This window comes from Haemorhous mexicanus, chromosome 6 (genome assembly GCF_027477595.1).
Source record: "Haemorhous mexicanus isolate bHaeMex1 chromosome 6, bHaeMex1.pri, whole genome shotgun sequence".
Classification (NCBI taxonomy): domain Eukaryota; kingdom Metazoa; phylum Chordata; class Aves; order Passeriformes; family Fringillidae; genus Haemorhous; species Haemorhous mexicanus.
Window position 1 is genome coordinate 65,565,073 of NC_082346.1, and position 5,547 is coordinate 65,570,619.

The following is a 5,547-nucleotide window of genomic DNA, read 5'->3' on the forward strand; positions in this document are numbered from 1 at the left end:
AGGGGGCTGCAGCACCAATCCGAACAAATGCCACCTATTGAATGGCCACAGCAACTGTGATAGAGGGATTAAGGGAGAGAAAAAGATAAACAGAGAGAGAAAAAGAGAGAGGGGATATGGATACCAAACCTAGAGACAAAGTCCTCTGTAGTGTGGCCGAAGGAATCTGCCTGTCATGTTGGGGAGATCTCCAAAGTCCTGCTCAGCTCAAGGTCCTTTATAGTCCATTGCTGAGGGGAAGAACAGATCTTGAAATCATTGTGGGGAACAGATAAAGAGTAAGTCTGCTGAAAATTGCAGAGGGTGAAGCAGGTACAATCAAGAATAGATGTAACAGACAGTCCATGTTCTCAGCATGGGTGAGCACCTTTGTCTTCTTGGTCCAATGGCCACACCTGCAGGCAAACATCTCACTTTGGTCAGGCTGGCTCCCCACACACCTCCCCCAGGTGAGGGGTGTCAGTCTCAGTCCTTGGGAGGGGGGAGAGCTCCTCACATGGGGGGGTCTCATATCTCAGTCCTTGGGAGGGGGGAGAGCTCCTCACATGGGGGTCTCACCTCTCAGTCCTTGGGAGGGGGGAGAGCTCCTCCATATGGGGGTCTCACCTCTCAGTCCTTGGGAGGGGGGAGAGCTCCTCACATGGGGGTCTCACCTCTCAGTCCTTGGGAGGGGCGAGAGCTCTTCACATGGGGGGGGTCTCAGTCCTTGGGAGGGGGGAGAGCTCCTCATGGAGGGGGGGGGGTCTCAGTCCTTGGGAGGGGGGAGAGCTCCTCACATGGGGGGGTCTCATATCTCAGTCCTTGGGAGAGGGGAGAGCTCCTCCATATGGGGGTCTCACATCTCAGTCCTTGGGAGGGGGGAGAGCTCCTCACATGGGGGTCTCACCTCTCAGTCCTTGGGAGGGGGCTTTGTCCACCTCAGTCCATCCATCACGGTGGTTGAAAAGCAGATGAGGGGTCTTCCTTGGGGCTCCACCAAAGGTTACCTCAGAAAAGTCCAGCCAGGCCAAGAGGTGGGGACGTTCACGAGCTATTGGAGCAGGAACCGTGAAGCAGGTGTGAGCACTCAGGACAAGCATTCCCCCCCTTTGCCAGGCTCAGTGTCCCGTGGCTGCAAAGACCCCTGCAAACAACAGCCTGGCAAACCAGCAGGGTTCTCAGGACCTTGGTGAGCTACCATCCCGAGCAAGGCCAGGATTCCCACCAGGTCTTTTTGGTGGTGCCAGTTTCTGTCCTTCCAGGAGGATCGTGAGGCACATGAGAGGGACTTTGGACAGAGACTGACACTGATAGTGGGGCCCTGGAAAATGTCAAGATAAAACTCTGAAATGTTAAGCTTTGTGTTGCACCTGTGTAAGTGGTATGATAAGTGATATAATTGTTAGATGTGATGATTGTTTAGTAATTAAAAATAATTATTGTATAATCATAAGAAGAATCATGAGAAACTGTGTGTTCCTAATCTAAGGAGGCCATGCTTGGCTGAAATCTATGTATACAATTGAGCAATACAAGTTTAATAATTAACATGAAAGTTATATAATGGTAGAATATAAAAAAGTGTTCATCCCAAACCTATGTCAGAGTCAGATTTGGGTTTGTACCCCTGACACCCAGAGCTCTTCAATAAAAGCACCTGCATAGAATCATTTTCCATGATTATGTGTTCCTGAACACTAACAACACCCTGCAAAGGCAGCATTCCAGAGTGATCCACGACGGGGGACACTGAACACCGAAACCCAGGGGGAGATCAGCTCTCCTTGGCCAAGTTCACACCCTGGAATGTCTCTCTGGGGGGTGCTAGAGGCAGAAGGAGACACATGAGTGGTGTGGCTGGGGAAGGGAAAACTCAGGGAAAGAGGAGAGGGAAAAACACCTGGATCATGTTCCTGGCCAAGAGACAGGCCAGGGGTGACAAAGCCCTCCAAGGTCACTGAGCCCAATCTGTGCCCCATCCCCCAGAGCTCTGAGTGCCACCTCCAGCAATTCCTGGGACACCTCCAGGGATGAGAGAGCTCCCAGCTCCATTCTGGCAGGATCCAGGAGCACAAATGGGAGTGGCTGAAATCATCTCCTCCAAATGCTCAAGGAGAAATGAATCACCAAAATGAATCCTTAAATAAATCCCCATAAACAAACTTGTGCTGACCCCAAGCTGTTTACACACAATTAATGAGCAATCAGGGAAAAAAGAAAAATAAAAGCAAGCAGAACATCTCTCATGAACTTCAACAGGCTCTAGACTGGAGAGTGAGTTGGGCATTCCAAAGTTAACTGAATCCCAGAATCCCAGGAACATTTTGGTGGGAAAAGAGCTCCAGGATCAACCTGTGCCCAATGCCCACCTTGTCCCCAGCCCAGAGCTCTGAGTGCCACCTCCAGGAATTCCTTGGGAACCTCCAGAGACGGGCACTCCAAACCAGAGGACAGATATTCATGGAATCATGGAGGTTGGAAAAGACCTCAAAGTTCATCCAGCCATTCCCCAGCCCTGCCAAGGCCACCACTGCCCCATGTCCCCGGGTGCCACATCCCCAGGGATTTAAATCCCTCCAGGCATGGGGACTCCACCCTGTACCTGTGCCAGGGCTGGGGAACCTTTTTAGGGAAGAAATGTTCCCAAATATCCAATCTAAACCTCACAGAATCCCTGAGGCTGGAAAAGAGCTCCAAGATCAGAGTCCCAGCTGTGCCCAGTGCCCACCTTGTCCCCAGCCCAGAGCTCTGAGTGCCACCTCCAGGTGACACCTGCAGGGATGGGCACTCCAGCCCTCCCTGGGCAGTGCCAAGGCCTGAGCCCCCTTTCCATGGGGAAATTCCTGCTGGGCCCACCCTGAGCTCCCCTGGCCCAGCCTGAGGCCGTTCCCTCTGCTCCTGTCCCTGTTCCCTGGAGCACAGCCCAACCCCCCGGCTGTCCCCTCCTGGCAGGAGCTGTGCAGAGCCACAAGGGCCCCCCTGAGCCTCCTCTGCTCCAGGCTGAGCCCCTTCCCAGCTCCTCAGGAATTCTCTAGCCCTTCCCAGCTCCTCAGGAATTCTCCAGCCCCTTCCCAGCTCCTCAGGATTTCTCCAGCCCCTCCCCAGCTCCATTCCCTGCCCTGGACATGCTCCAGCCCCTCAATGTCTTGGCACTAAGAAATCTGTATTTTTACACATTTTATGACAGAAACTGAGCCCTCACAGGCAGAAGAGAATCCAAAGGCCACGTGCTGGCTTCCAAAGTGGGAGAGATTCCCTGAATTATGGATCATGGGCACCTCCCCAGGGTTCATCCAGCCAGCATTGAGCTGTGGGTAAAGAACCTTGGAGATATTTAGGGAAGCAATTCCTCCTGCTCCTAATCCTGCCAACAGCAATTCCAGATAAAAACCACAACCCCAGCAGCTTTTATTGGAATGGATTTGCTGACTGGCAGCACAGAGGGAAAAGAGAAGCCCAAAGCCCAGCACACAGTGGGAGCAGAGGGATCCGTGCTGGGACTGTGACTCATGGGGATCTCAGGGAATAAAGGGAATTATCCCCTCCTCAGCTCTCCAGGTGGGGTTCTGATACAGCCCAGTCTGGGACTGTGTGCAGGGAGAACAGGAAAAGCTGGGCCTGTTCCAGGGAACAATTAAACAAGGAGCTCACCCTGATTTACAGCAATGCAGCCAGCAAAGCTCAGAATGGCTCCACTGCGGAATTCCTGCTCCCTGGAATGGCTGGTAGGCAGGAGGCTGTTCCTGCATCCCTAAAATCCTGGAGGCAGCAGAGAAAGGGGTGGAATCAGACCTAAATGTGCTCACAGCTGAGAATAAAGAAGCCAAAGGAGTGCAAGGCACTGGAAAGCACAAGAAATAAAGGAATTTTACAGGTATTTTAAAGGAATTTTACAGGTATTTTAAAGGAATTTTACAGGTATTTTAAAATAATTTTACTTAACCTGCTGCCTGGCTTTTGTTTCCAAAATAATTGAACTTTTTTGCTGTGCTTTTAGATTTTCCTTTAGTCCTGCCCAGTTTGAAACTGAATCCCTCTGCCACACCTGTGGCACTGCAGAGCCCAGAGCCAGGATTTGTCACCTCACTCCCCAAAGCCTTCCCTGTCCTCCAGCACAACTCCAAAGCTGCCACAGAATCCCAGGATGGGTCAGGCTGGAAGGGACCTCAGAGGGTCCCTGGCGCCAGTCCCTGCTCAGGGCACAGCAGTGTGTCCACGTGAATCACAGAATCACAGAAACATTTGGGTTGGAAAAGACCTCCAAGATCATCAAGTCCAACCATTCTGCCAGCACTGCCAAGGCCACCACTGACCCATGTCCCCACGTGTGACGGTGGTCACAGGGGTCCCAGGAGGAGGGAAGACACGAGGATCTGACTCCATGTTCAGAAGGCTGATTTATTATTTTATTATATATATTATATTAAAACTATACTAAAAGAAGAGAAGAAAGGATTTCATCAGAAGGCTGGCAAAGAATAGAAAAGGAATGGAAAACAAAGGTTTGTCTGTGACCAAGACAGTCTGGACAGCTGGACTGGGATTGGCCATTAATTAGAAACAACCAGATGAGATCAATCCCAGATCCACCTGCTGCACCCCACAGCAGCAGAGAAGAATTGTTTGCAGTTTGTTCCTGAGGCCTCTCAGCTTCTCAGGAGGGGAAATCCTAAGGAAAGGATTTTTCATAAAACATGTGTGTGACACCCCCATGTCACATTTCTGAAATCCCTCCAAGGACTGGATGGTGGCTCCACCACTGTCCTGGGCAGTGCTTGACAAACCCTTCAGTGAACAGATTTTTCCCTAATACCCAATCCAAACCTCCCCTGGCACAACTTCACAGAATCACAGAGTCACAGAATCACAGAATGATGGGGTTGGAAGAGACCTCTGAGATCATCGAGTCCAACCTGTGCCCCAACACCTCACCCAGACTGTAGCACCCAGTGCCATGGCCAGGCTTTTTTAAACACATCCAAAGATGGTGATTCCACCTCCTCCCTGGGAAGAGTATTCCAGTGCTTTATTATTCTTTGGGTGAAAAACTTTTTCCTGATATCCAACCTGTCCGGTCCCTGCCGTAGTGGAGACTGTGTTCTCTGGTTCTGTCAGAGACCAACCCCACCCATCTGCAGCCTCCCTGCAGGAAGGTGTGGAGAGCAATGAGAGCACCTCTCAGCCTCCTCCAGTGGTTCCCTCACAGGGTTTGTGTTCCCAACCCCTCACCAGCCTTCTTGCCTCCTCCACATGTGCTCGAGCATCTCAACATCCTTCCTAAGCTGAGGGGCCAGAACTGTGGCTCTGGAATATCCCAGGGAGGAGACTCCAGCCCCTCTCTGGGCTCTGCTCAGGGCTGGGCACTGCTCAGGGCAGGAGTTCTGCCCCTGGAATTCCTGGGATCAATCCCTGTGGGCCCCAGAGCAGAACCTGCTCCATCCATTCAGTTGTATTCCTTGGCTTTATTCCATGGAAGTCAGAGGCATTGCGAAGCACGGATATGAAATTAAAAGTCTGTGTTTGTCCTGTGAAGCCTGAGCACACAAACTCCTTGTGGCACCTGGAAGC